Source organism: Odocoileus virginianus, chromosome 1, assembly GCF_023699985.2.
Source record: "Odocoileus virginianus isolate 20LAN1187 ecotype Illinois chromosome 1, Ovbor_1.2, whole genome shotgun sequence".
NCBI classification, from domain to species: domain Eukaryota; kingdom Metazoa; phylum Chordata; class Mammalia; order Artiodactyla; family Cervidae; genus Odocoileus; species Odocoileus virginianus.
In genome coordinates, this window is record NC_069674.1 from 46294532 (window position 1) to 46308210 (window position 13679).

Consider the following 13679-nt stretch of genomic DNA (forward strand, 5'->3'; position numbering starts at 1 on the left):
ACTTTAAGTGTCTTAATTGCAGATCTAAATTGCTGCCACTGTCATGAGTTTTTCCCTTTGAATTCATTTGTCTCTGAACTGAGGCTTTTGTCAGACTTCACCTCACAAGGGCAGCCAGTTGATTTTGTAAATTGTTGCATCATGTCAAGGGCCCCTACTCTGATTTGAAGGTGACTGGTTCTCCATGAGGAGTGGCTGTGTTTGGGAAACCCTAACACTGAATCAGTTTAGGGGTCCAACCACACCAGACATTGTTATATCCCAAAAATGTCTTCCATGCTAAGAGCTGGGGCATCTGTTGCATGCTTGTTTAACAGCTTTACTGAGGTATAATTTCCATACCATAAAGTTCACTTATTTGAAGCACATAATTCAAGGATTTCAATAAATATACAAAGTTGTGCCATCATCACCGCAGCCTACTTTGAAAATAATCCCATAACCCAAAAAGAAGCCCTGGACCCACTCTCCATTCCTGTGTCTCTCCACATTCCCACTTCCAACCCTTAGCAGTCACAAATCTACTTTCTGTTTCTATACATTTGCCTTTTCAGGACATTTCGTATAAATGGAATTATGCAATAGGTGATCTTCCTTGTCTGACTTCTCTCACTTGGCATGAACTTTTCAAAGTTCATCCACATTTCAGCATGGATCAGTACTGTGTTTTTATTGCTGACTAATATTCCACCATATAGATATACCGCATTTTGTTCACTCAGTCATCAGTTGACAGACATTCATTAGGTTGCTTCCACTTTGTAGCTGTCAAGAAAATGTAACTGTAAACATTTGTGTACAAACAGGCATTTTTGAATGAATTTGATGTAGAATTGTTAGTGTCATTCACTGTAAAATGTAATTTGGATTCACTTTTTTTAAAGGGGTTATCCATGAATTTGTTAAAGCTGTCAGTTGGAACATTCCAGAATGAAGTAGGTTTCTGAGTGGTTCAGGAAATAATATTTATTAGAGTGAGAATCATAGTGATTCCAAGACATAAAGTGATTAAGAATAAGGATGAGAACACTTGGAAGTTTGGGGACTACAGGTAACCTTCAGAGCGACCTCAGCTCCTTCAGTACCAGTCAAAACCTGGAGTTTTAAAGAGCTTGATCCACACACCAGCTGCACAGTCCTATCTCCTGGCAGCCTCAGCACACATTGCCTGATTTCGGAAAGCACTGCTGACTTAAATAACATGGAGGCCACTCAGATAGAAGTCAAGTTGGAAGTGGCAGGGAGGTGAACAGGTCATAACACGGGAACAGAGTTGTCAAGCTGTGTTTATTTCATACCTTCTAAGACTCCTGCGACTGATGGAGATGCTGGCAATTCTGTCTTCGGGGAGTCAGTGTTGAACACAGTGGAGAAGCAGCTGTACCAAAAAGTGCCCTTACACCTTGCCCCCAAATCACCCATCTCAAACCATGAAAAGCCCATGTCATGAGAAATCCTTTCCCCAGGAATCGTCACAGAAACCAGGCATACAAAAAGCACCATGGCAAAAAAAAAAAAAAAAAAAAGGCACCATGGCTTCTGAATTGTGATACTGATCAAAGGTAAAGCCAGCATTCTCGTCCTGGCTTGTCACTAACCCTCTCTGCGGCCTTAGCCAAGTCATTAACCTCTCTGGGCCTTGGTTTCCTCATTGTCAAGTGTCAGGATTTGACATCATGATTCTGGCAGAAGGTTTTTTTCCTGCATCCAACATTCTGTTTCTCTGATGACTTTATAAAAAGGTATATTTCTGAAACTCATTTGTAAAAGTTAAACCAATATCATCATCCTGTTAGCAGGCAACTTACTGGTGTCAAGAGACATGATCTGGAATGCTAACTGGTGAATAATTAGCATTTGGAACAAAATTTTTAAATGTCATACAGTGTTCTAGTGGCACCCCAACCTTTGCAGATAGGAAAATTGTTGTTGATTATCCTACAAATTCTCTTGCAAGTCATTTACCTTCTTTGTGTCAGAGATGGGAATTGAACCAACATCTTAGGGCTTCCACACCTTTATTGTATCAATTAATCCAGATTGCCTGGGAACAAAGGAAATAAGAACTCAAGAGTTTGTGTAAAATAATCCACCATTTAAAAAAAAAAAATCTCTGACTCATTGGCCAAAAAAAGCCTTTTCCCCTGTTTTTGCTTTATGGATCATGTTCTTATTGGAATGGTGAGATCTTCCTGGAGAAAGAGGTTGGAAGATGGTTACAGTTTGACAATAGCAGGTGAGGCTTTATTAACCCCAAAATAAAGAATGCCGGACTTCCCTGGTGTTTCCAGTGGCTAAGAATCTGCCTGGTTAAGAATGCAAGCGTCATGGATTTGATCCCTGGTCCAGGAAAATTCCACATGCCCTGGGGCAACTAAGCCTGTGTACCGCAGCTACCGAACCTAAGCTCTTGAACCTGTGAGCTGCAACTACTGAAGCCCCGATGCCCTCGAGCCCGTGCTCTGCAATGAGAAGCCGCGGCAGTGAGAAGCCTACACACCACAACAAAGAGGAGCCCTTGCTCACCACAACCAGAGAGAGCCAGTGAAGCAACAAAGAGCCAGCGCAGCCAAAATAAATGCATACAATTGGTTTTTTTTAAAAAAAAAATGCCCCCTGTTGAGAATGCTAGCATCTCTTCTCCCTTTCCCTTGGTTGCCTGTGTTTTCTCTCTTGCCCACAAAGCAAGCTGACATCTCTTTCCCAGCCACTAAGACACGAAGTCAGCTCCTGAAGACTTAACACCGCTTTCATTAGGCCTTTCAATACTTCTCTTAATGGAAGCCAGCAGTCTCGGTCCACTTCCCCATGGCAAGAACCAGCCGTGGGGTTCACAGGACTGCTGGCTCCTTTCAACTTATGCAGAGCAGTCCAGAGCCCTGGCATTTTGACTCTTCTCCAAAGTCAGTGACCAGCCTGGTAGTGAAAGAAATCTGGGGACAGATGGTATGAAATTGAAATCACATCATCCTTCCCCTCTCCCAAATGCTGGCCTGTGGTTTTGGCAGATCTCCACAAAGCTCTGTGGCATTCATGCTGGTCTGATGGAAGTCTGCATCTTAACCATGGATGCCTGAACATCAGGGCTGATAGCAAGGTGGCACATTCAAGGGGAAATTGCATTAATGTCATGTGGTCCTTTCATGACAATCAGAACCACATGTAAATTTGCAGAGGGCCACATGACACCAGACAAACAAAGAGGTCTCTTTTCACTTAGAGATCCATCTGTTATTGAAAACTAATCCCATATTAGTGAGAAGCCATTCTATGTTTGAAAGGCAGCCCAGTCCTTGAGACAAAATGGCCGCAAAGGTTCCTCTTTTTATTTATTTATTTTTTTTAAGGTTCCTCTTTCTGATGTTCATCTTTGAGTTTAGCTGAGAAGTACTCTTGCAAAGCCATCAGAAGCAAGTGCACAGCACCATGGGAAGATCATCACAGATCCCTTGCTTTGCTGTAGATGTCTGACAACAACTCTTTGCTTATCTGCTTCCATCTGTAAAATAAGAATGGTTAGTGTCCACATTACAAACCAAATATTAATGGCCCGGGTAACCTCTCATACACCTCCACATATACCTTCTCATACACCTGAGTGTATGAGGAAGTGACAGAAGGAGAAAAGGCCCTTTCATATACCCTGGAGATCTGGCATAGATTCACAGATCCATCTAGGCTGGTGCCACTTCTTCCAATCACCAACCTTTAGAAGCACCAACAACATATGGAGCAATCAAAATATTTTGTTTGGTACCAACCCCTGGCCTGATAGTGTGAGTTCATTTTCATAGTAAAGAATTGTATTTCCTCTTCTCTTAAATATTTCTAAATGGTATGCCTATTGTATGTTAGTCCAAAGTACTTTAGATTCTTTAAACAAAGGATTTAGAAGAATCCACAAAATGACATATTATATCCCTCCAAGCTCCTAACAAAAAAAGCAAATACAATTTATTAAAAGATGCATATCATATTCTATCTCACTGTTATTCTGAAAGGAGGGGGAAAAGCAGGGAATTTGAGGTTTGATAGTTTGGCTTTCGGAAAAGACAACGGCAACCCACTCCAGTACTCTTGCCTAGGAAGTCCCATGGATGGAGGAGCCTGGTGGGCTACAGTCCATGGGGTCACAAAGAGTCAGACACGACTGAGCGTCTTCACTTTCACTTTTCATTTTCATGCACTGGTGAAGGAAATGGCAACCCACTCCAGTGTTCTTGCCTGGAGAATCCCAGGGACAGGAGCCTGGTGGGCTGCCATCTATGGGGTTGCAGAGTCGGACACAGCTAATGTGACTTAGCAGCAGCAGCAGTTTGGCTTTAAAAATTTCCACTCTGCTTATTATCAGATGATTTAAAAGAGTCTGAGCATCAGTATTTTATATATAAAAGTCAGCATAATAATATTATTATTATAGCAACTTTAAAAGATCATTGTGAAAATGAAATGTTACATGTATACTTTTTCAATTGGAAAAGCCCTAATTGAAAGTTTTTTTTTATTATTTATAGAGAAAAAAATATTAAATTCACCAAACCATCTGGAAAGTTTTGCCTTTTGTATAGATTGTCACTAGTGTGGGATGCAGGGGGGAATTCTGAAAATATCAAGATGAGAAGTGACCTGGTTTGAATAACTTCCTTATCTGCATTTCTCTTTCTGATTATGTCTCCAAAACTTCCTCAGTTCTTGAGCATAGTTCTATATGCTTCACAGACAGGGAAATATTCCTGTAGAAAACTCAAAATTGTGTCAGAGAAGATCCTCCTGCCATCTCATATCTCTTCCAACACCCTTTCCTTGGAGAACACACACATTTTCCTGGCAAGATATTCATTATTCAGAGGTTGCTTTGCAATTTCCTTCAACTTCTGATTCCCTGCAGGTTAAATTATTTCAGGTTATGGGAAAATCTTTAAAGAATGAAAACTTTGAATCAATTGTGGATAAACTTTTGGAATGGTACTGGAAAAAATAGGCTTTGACAATATCATTTCCATCATGGTTGACTGTAAATGATTCATCACTTTCTTGCTCATATCATTTATAGAAATACTAGAGTCCTGAGTTTCTAAATTAATAAAAACCCTTTATAGATAGCACAATATTCCTTTAATAACTTATTCCAGACATATAACCATTGTATGACCATGCTGCTGGTAAGTTGCTTCAGTCGTGTCCGACTCTGTGCGACCCCACAGATGGCAGGCCACCAGGCTCCCCCGTCCCTGGGATTCTCCAGGCAAGAACACTGGAGTGGGTTGCCATTTCCTTCTCCAATTGTATGACCATATATTGATCACATTCTTAAATGGATCACAGGACTGCATTCCTACTTGTTAAGTTGGAATTATCTATGCCTCTGTAAATCAGGAGTACGATGAGGTTTTCTTTGGTTAATTCAGGGGAGAAGGTAAAGAAACTGTGGGACAGGAGACGAGAAGGTATGATACTCAAGAGAAAGATGGAGAAAAGTGGTCTGTTATTTAAAGAACCATGTCTCCTTAAAGTGATACTGCCAAAATTGTGAAAATCATATATTTTTTTAATTGAATGGGCATCACATGGGCAAAACAATCAGATGTTCTTTAAAATCTTCATCTAGATGTTATAGTGTTAGCCTTAGCAATCCTACAAGCTATGAATTTTGGACCTTTTCTGAAGGGAGATGGTCAAAAGTATTTCTAAAGTATTCTGACAAAGATTTCCTCTTCCAAGATAATAATAAACACAAAAATTTTGTCTAACAGTTCCAGGCATTTAATGGATTTTCTGGACTCCAAATTACAAGTATCTGAAGTATTTTTGTGCTTTCTGAATTCACCCCTTTCTTAACTATTTTTCACATGAATAATGGACATATTAACAATGGAGAATCTCTTGACATAGGAAACCATATGTCATATACAGGATGTGATATTATTTATATGATTAATAGTATTGATAAATAATATAGTATATGCCATAAATAGTAATTTTTTGTTTCCAAATGTTGTTAGTCCTGAATAGATAGTAGATGATAAAAACCTCATATTTTTATTAAACTTTCAAGTATTGTCAGGTTAAAAAATAAAACTATTTACTGGAAAAGATTCCTCAACTCTTTTCTTTCCAGAAAGAATCTGTATCTTTGCAATAACTGTTAATCACCACTGTAACACACTTTTTCTTAGAGAAGAAACAAGTAAAATCAACTTAAGAGAAAATACCAATTAGGAAATTGCTGTATAAAAAAGCCAAAGTATATATATAATAACTCCTTTTTATAGAAAATGGGTCAAGACTAAAGTTCTTCTATGAGAAACACATTTTCCATACAAATAAAACCTTGGTTTTATCTTTAAATTATAATATTCTATTATTTTTGAATAAATGATAGAAGATTCAATGTGGCAGTGTTCCTTCCCCATTTTATTGACAATTAAGATATATCACAAGTCTTTTATAAAATACATGAAAAATACATAAAGATCTTTCATCAAAAATTATTTAATTAAATCCATTTTCTGAAGCAGTGTTATCCTAATACACAAATAGTTGCATAAATTCATACTCTTCTTTGTTAACAGTTGTCAAAAATTTTTCTTAATAGAAAGATTTAAATATGAAGTTTTCTTAATATAAAAATATAATAGTTAAAATTCAAAAATTAATTTCATACAACTGAAAATTATAAAAAGGCATATGTTTTATTTTCCTTGATAACACCATGAAGTAAACTGTGATATTAAAATACCTGGGTCCAGGGCTTTATTAAAGCTGTCTCGTGTTATATTCCCAAAGAACCAAAAATGAAAATAATTACATATGGGCAGATTATATAGGTGAGAATATTGTATGTGGTATACTTGTACTTTCAATGGATTCTTCAAGGTGGCTGCTTTATACTAAAAAAATAGCCCACAAAATATAAAATTTATAAGTGAACTGTTCTGCATTTGTAGAGTAAATGTTTAATTTTCAAAATTATAGATGTATAAAAATCATATGTCCCTGCTGGTGAAAGACTGGTAAACTTTCACATGTTCTGTAAAAACTTAAATGCTGGAGGCCAATACTCACAAAATTTAATGATCTTTCTGCTAATAAAAGCTGACTTCTTTAAGAAAATAGTAAAGAAAAGAAACAAAACATATCTTAAGTGAAGTATTTCCAAGTTCTTAACAAAATCAGAGTGCATGAATCGCCTATTTTACATTTTTAATTTGCTTATATTTGTTCAAATTCATTCTATTCACAGTAACAGATGGAAATATGAAAGAAATACAGATGTGTCTGGCCCATCTCGTCACACATTATTTTGAAGGAAGCCAGTTCTTTTTAGAAAATGACAGCAAGGTAAAATAGGAATGAGGCTGTTTTTTTTTTTTTTTCTTAACATTTATAAAACATAAAAGAAAAAAACCAGGGGAGTGGCAACAAAGATCTATAACAACTCACTTTCTTTTCAATATTTTTTCTGTTAAACTTGAGGACTTTGTGCAAGTGGGTGCCTGATCAATATCTATGTGTGTGCATGTCTGCATGTGTACTATCACTTCATTCCTGTCTGACTCTTTGCGACCCCATGGACTGAAGCCCGCCAGGCTCCTCTGTCCATGGGATTCTCCAGACAATAATACTGGAGTGGTTGCCATGTCCTCCTCCAGGGGATCTTCCTGACCCAGGGATTGAACCCGTGTCTCATTATGTTTCCTGCATTGCAGGCGGATTCTTCACCGCTGACCCACCATGGAGGCCTACATCCACAGTGTATGCCTTGTGAATGAATTACATCCTAGATTTCTGCTTCATTATTGGAACTCAACACATCTTCTCTTAGAATCAAATACTCCACCAGGTAGAAAGATTTTCTGTCTCGTTCACAAAATTCAACATAACCCATGATTTAGCTTCGTCTATATGTGAGTAGAGCTTAAGTGGCAAACTGTCAGGTAAAATACTTTCTATAGAAAAATGCATTTTCTACCCTGTCTCAGGTTTTCAGAAGTACTTCCACCACTGGGACCATAGGTGTAGCTAGGGGTTGAAGGTAGGAGAGAAGGACAGAGTAGTTAATTTTTGACCACCATTAACTCCTAAATTTTCTAGTATTGTTCAAAACAATAATACAATAACTCTCACAAAAATATACAATGAACTCATGCCGATGATCTTTAACTCATTAATCAGTGAGACAACAAGTAGGATATTACCATAGGGTCAAATAATTCAAGGAACCACACATATATGGACTACAAGGAATGCTGAGATGAATTTGCACAGAAATGCTAAGGGCTCTAAGCATATGGCAATAATCAATTGCATTTCATCAGACCAAATTAGTTTGCTTTTTAACAGGTAAGAATCATTTTCATTATTATCAGCTTTCTACAAATTGCAGAATTATAAAGAAGCTTAAAAACAGTGAAGAGTGAATGTAACAACAAGATTACATTAGATGGGACACCCAGTAACTGCTCTTTTATCTGTTTAAAGTGTTTCACAATTTGTCCCAACATTTTAGCAACAGTCCTTTCAGGTCACTCATATCCCTAAATACTGAATTCCAGATAGCAGTTCCCACACTGTCTCTAAGTCTATACTAGGGTTGTCCAATAAAAATATAACATAAACCACAAATGCAGCCATATATGGCATTTTTAATTTTCTGGAAACCACTGTAGGGGGATGACCACCCCATACTTCATTTTTAAAAAATCAGTTATAATTAATTTTAATAAAATAATTAAGCAAACATAGAAAAATATCATTTCAACATGTACTCATAAGAAAGAAATATTAATAAGGTATTTTTTATCCTCTTTTTCATGCTAAGTTTTCAAAAGCCAGTGTATGTTTTGCAATTCCAGCACATCTTAATTCAGAATAACCACATTTCAGATGTTTTACTGGCCACATGTGACCCATGGCTACCAGACAGCACAAGGCTATATAAATCAAATATTCGTGAGCTATCCAAGTTTTGCATTTCTTGAAATATTAATTAAAATGTTTAGGTCTGTCCCAACCCTTCCATGCCCATACTGCTCTTTTCAAGGTCGCTGGGTTACTGGGTTTCCTCACGTGGGAATGAAGCATGATCAGTGCCCAGGAGAAGCACAGTTTGAAATGTTTGTCTAGTGTGGCCCCGTGAACTTTCTCATCAGCAGCGTGCACCACTGTCTTCTCCCGGGGAGGCCATACGGACCCCTGTGACGTGAGAGAGCCAGAGTGATGAGCACACAGGGGCCCGCGGGAACCCCGATAACGAGCGGAACGTCGCCTCGCCTGTCACCCGAGCATGGCAGTGCCTGTCGAAAACATCAGCTTTTCCATTTCCGCATCATCCTTCTGAGGTAAAGAGAGGAGGGACTTTTCTCATAGTCTCTCTTTCACTGCAGAAAGAAAAGAGAAATTTTTCTTCTTAGCAAGGAAGTAACTAAAGTGCGCCCACTCAGTGTCTTACGTATTGCACAGGTCTCAACTGGGCACAGGTAAATCCAGTGCGGAGTCCTGCCTCTAGGAGGGAGAGAGACCCGTGCAGAGCAGGGTCGCCGCCAGAGCAGCCTCCCGGGTGCAGCTCCACACACCAGAGCCGGACAGGGGTGAGGAAGAGGGAGGTAGCCGGGAACTCGGCTCCGCCGCAGAGCAGGAGGACCCCGGGTCCCTCCCTCTTTAGGCCAGCGTGTTCAGAGTCTCTATCTATTTATTTGCTTCTGTTTGTGGGCTCTTCTCCTCACAGGGATTTCTGAAAAAAGGGGTGAAAGTTTCAGGGCCAGACAACACGTTAGGATCCCCAGTAAAAACTTTATTTCAGATAATTCCAGAACAGCACTTACTGTATTCTGGCATTTTATATAGTCTGAGCCAGGAGAATAAGCCACAGAGCTGTGTGTAAATGTGTGTGTGTTGGAGGGGTGGGGGGCGGGTGGAGAGAGAAAGGATAGCTAAAGACTGTCCTGAGCTCCAACATCTTTCCTCCCTCCTCATTTTCTTAGGATCCCAGGGACCAAAATCAGTGCTCCAGGGACTTGTGGCTCCCAAAACAGTCCTCCCCTCATGCCATTTTTTTTTCAACTTTAAGAAGAATATGCAAACTTTTCGGTTGCCCAGCTATTTTGACTCCGACGGCCACCATTTACAGTCGTCACTTCCTGTGTATGAATGGCACTCTTACACCTGGGGGACAGTCATCTCATTCAACTGGCAAGTTTCATCTGTATTTAACATTAGCTGCTAAATAATAACCTATTGAAGGACTAGGCCTGATCATGTTTGTATAAGGAGGGGAACCGTTAAGAAAAGACTACATGTGCTGAATTCAAGAAGGGGGCTATTTCTTTCCTACTATAAACAGAAATGATTATAAAACCAGAACCCAGAAGAGTTCCTCACCCTTCACTTTGGCGTGAGGGGGTTTCATTTCTCTGCAAAGGCCTCCTCTCTGAGTGCTGACTTCCCCAGGTTTTTACTGCATTCCAGGGAGGGAGATAGAAACCAAAGCAAACAGAGTGCCCCCAAAGGACCCTCTCCTCCCTCCAAAAAGCTTCTATTTTTAATTCTCTGCAGCTTTTAAAACAGTGAAACGGGAAGGTTTCAACAGTCTGTGGTGGAAGAGAATTCCTGCTTTCTCTAAGGACACCCACTTTAGATAATCCCCCACTGGCAGTGGGACCCTGGGGCAAGGACTGGGCAAAGGGGTTTTCCTGGCAGCTTCTCTTCAGCACTTTCTGTCATCTCAACTTTTAATAACCATGTTTTACTCTCTGGGCAGGAGTCGAAGGCATGTTTTGAACTGGTGGCAAAATGTGCCTACTTCTCCCTCTGAGCATCTGTCTCTAATGCTAAAAAGTGGTGCTTGGTACTTCGTATGGGTACTTGACTTTCAGCCAGTGATCCCTAAGCTCTCTGTAGGATTTCTCACACCCACCCCACATCCACCCCACAAAGTGGGTGGCAAATGGCGAGCCCAGTTTTTTTTGTCAGGTGGGGAAACAGGACAGACCCATAGCACATGGTGAGTTAGTTTTCCCAAGCATGTATGGGGGAATGTTACGGCAAAAGTAAACATTCTTTGCGTGGCTCTGTCTGGTTTGTGGGCTCATGGTTACTCTGACCCAAACACACATTACAGGGTATCGTCCTGTAGGCATCAGATATGCCTTTGCTGCCCGGTGCCAGGACATTCATTTGGCAAATGGTCCCTAAACTTCAGCCACGTACCACGCCCTCTGACTCCCAGTAGCCTGCCCTGTCCCCACACAGGTCTTCTGAGGTCGAAACAGCATTGGACACCCCTGATCACAGGGACCACAGGGAAGAGCAGAAGGTCTTAGTATTTCCTCTGTTTCATCCCCAGCTACCTTTGCAGAGCTACCACCACATACCCCCAAGGCTCACTTTCAGTAAAGCATATTCAAGGCAATTGGCCACAGAAAGTACTAGACCCAAATAACCTCTCAGGGTTCTTAAGGACAGGTCTTGAAGCTTAGGAGGATGCGCCAAGTGAGCTGTAGGCGTGAAGGTGATGAGAAGGGCTCCAACAGAGTGGAGAGCTAGGCAGCCGAGACTTCAAAGGTATTTCTATCTCCTAATGTTACAACCATTAAATCAAGAATTTAATTCTTTAGCCAAAATGCCCTGTTTCCTAATAGAGCTCTTACTTGGCAAAACATTGCTTATAAATATCTCCTGCTCTTTTCTCTTCTCTCTAGCTTCCAGAGTTCAACCAAAGCCCATTTTATATTAAATAAGGAACAAAGCAACAGAAACTAAAAGAACTAATGTGTTTGGGCGCATCCCTTGTCATGTCATTTCATATCAACTTTGAATCCAAGAAAGCTTAATAGCAATTCAGCCATGAACCTGCTGCATAAACTGGGGGAAATTTGGAGCATATGTTTTCGACTCATTTATTCTTGACTCATCACAATAGGTTGCTGCTTTTTTTTTTTTAATTCTATTTGATGTTTAAGAAAATATTTAAACCTTTTAAAATAAACCTTTTAGAGTCTTTCTCCATTCACAATAGGACACTGCAGAATGCTAAGAGAATAGGAACTCGAAGGCAGGAAGGTTCAGGGACAGTTCAAAACTTGGAGCCATGAATCTAGAGAGTTCAAAAGTTGGCAAAGTGAACCCTCTCATCCGTACCCACAAATAATAAATAACAATCACAACAAGGAAAAGGAGGAAGGGGAAAGCCACTGGAAAGCTATAACTTATCCCGTCTCCAGCCTTACAGCTCTCTCCAATAAAACAGGATTCTTTGGAGAATTTAGGCTGTGCTGCCTGCAGGGAGCTGACATTGTCTTCTGTCGTAAATTACCTTGCTGGGGTAAGCTTTCCTCCAGGTCCAGCAGACAGGCAGCTCTGTAAGACCCATCACCCAGCTCCGTGCTTCTTAAATTATCCTTCATCTGGCTGTGACATCTGAAAAGCTAGAGGGAGAATGATCACCCCCAAATCTGACCTTCCCATACCACTGGGTCTTTTTTTTATAAAGCAATACAAGAGATAGACACAATAGCATTCTATTTGCAAACAAAAATAGAAGGAAAAATAGGGCTTTCTATGTCCTTCTTCAAATAAACAGTACAATGTTTTCAAACTTGTTCACCTAAAGAGTTTTTTCATTAACAATATGACCCTAAGTCCTTTTCTCAACTAAGATAGCCATAGTGTCACAGAAAATCATTAGAAGCGGGGACTGGAGGGAGCCTTAACTTTTCCCCTTCATTCTCACTTTGCAATCAACAACCTTGCTGCAGCTTCCCCACCGTATTCAGACATGTACACACACAGACAGATGTGTGCACACAAACATCTGAGGACCTAGAATATCTGAGTAGATGACTGTAGTACCTTGAAATGCGATCAAGCCTGGAGAGTAGGTACCAGGCCAAGAGAAATAACTCCTATCCATAAAAAGTTCCTCAATAAATCAGTAACTCTTTTCTTCCATATGTCACCTGACATGTTTAATTTGTCTGCTTTGACAGGACTGTAGCAAGTGGAGCTGACCGCTGGCAGAATTAGAAAGGGCTTTTGTGAAGGGCAAGCCATCAGGTATGGATGGACACAGTGAAGGGCTACAGAGAGTAGGCATCTTACAAATGCCTGCAGGCCAGCTTTGTGTGATGGACGCCCCAAAAGAAGGGAACAAAGATTTCAGATGTTACAGGTTTAAAGCACATCAAGCTAATGGGCAGACATGGTAATAGTCACATTGTCCAAGAAATTCAACTTCTTCCTTCCCTCATTTACTTCTCCTTGGAATTCAGTCTTTGTCACAGATGCTGAGAAATGTGATAGATCCATTCACTTCCACCTTAGCATTTGAATTCTGGAACACAACTCACTCCAGCTGCACCTTCTGAACAAAGAGAAGTCGGTGGATTCATTTGTGTCCATCTGGTTGATCTTGGATCTGGTCATACAGCTTGTGGTAAAGGAAAGAGCTTTTTACCTGAAGAAGGAACACACCTAGACCCTGCAAATGAAATGGCTTTTAAATATCTGTACTTTGTTTACGGAGCAGAATCCTGGTCACTAGCCATGAAGCCCAGTGCTTCTTCTCCTGCACCTGCTGGGACACCCTAGTAGCCCTCACCACTTTAGCATCAAAGAAGGCAAGATTATCTCCACTTCCAAGTCTTTATATAAAGTGATCATTTAATCCTACCCTGCAATGT

The 13679-nt window shown here is 40.2% G+C and overlaps 2 long non-coding RNA genes across 3 annotated transcripts in view; both read left to right on the plus strand.

Moving 5' to 3' along the window:
- Positions 1–13679, plus strand: part of LOC110132266 (uncharacterized) — a 314824-nt gene that overhangs the window by 197728 nt on the left and 103417 nt on the right. Inside the window, exon 3 of one of the 2 annotated variants that reach the window (XR_011487725.1) lies at positions 12987–13053. The exons of the other annotated variant lie outside the window; for it this stretch is intronic. This is a non-coding gene — a long non-coding RNA (uncharacterized lncRNA). The remainder of the gene's footprint in view (positions 1–12986; positions 13054–13679) is intronic. 2 annotated transcript variants of the gene reach the window in all.
- Positions 3353–10512, plus strand: LOC139035163 (uncharacterized). The gene is made up of 3 exons (XR_011487729.1): positions 3353–3515; positions 7244–7341; positions 7710–10512. It is a non-coding gene; the product is annotated as an uncharacterized lncRNA (long non-coding RNA).